Here is a 603-nt window from a genome sequence, read left to right on the forward strand (position 1 = left end):
AAACAAAGACCTTACAATCCTTTACTTGTCTTCTGAGAGTAAAAAAAGTTAAAAATAGAAACCTTAAAGAGGATAGTGTTCTTGATGAACAATCTGGTAGAGACTCACTAGGTAGTCTTCACAACTTTGAAGACAGGTCAACTATTGTGGTTTTTTTTTTTGTAATTCTGAAGTTTACTTACGAGCTAAAGTTTACCTAGCAAAGAGAAGCAAAGTCAATCATTATTACATGCTGAAAAAATATGTCATATCAGGGTAGTATTAATTAATAAGTCTAAACATATTTAGTTCTTTCATGAGGATTCTAAATGGGGTACCGATCGTTAGCAGATTTCACCTAGTATTAAAAAAGTTAGTAAGGCCTCAGTCTTATGTTAAACTTTGTAGTCCATCCCTCTTGGGAGATTGGATTCAATTCAATCAATATTCAAAATATGGATAGCAAAATTGACATAATCTAAAAGAGATAGGAAATCCTGAAAGGTTTCTCAAAGAAAAAAAGAGGAAGTGAAAAGTGACTTGTAGACTTTTAAAAGTCCCTGGTGAACAAGAAGAATACTGTCCCTAAGATATATCAAGTATTGTAACTTGAGGAAAACATCA

The sequence above is a fragment of the Branchiostoma floridae genome, unplaced genomic scaffold, assembly GCF_000003815.2.
Source record: "Branchiostoma floridae strain S238N-H82 unplaced genomic scaffold, Bfl_VNyyK Sc7u5tJ_443, whole genome shotgun sequence".
NCBI classification, from domain to species: Eukaryota; Metazoa; Chordata; class Leptocardii; order Amphioxiformes; family Branchiostomatidae; genus Branchiostoma; species Branchiostoma floridae.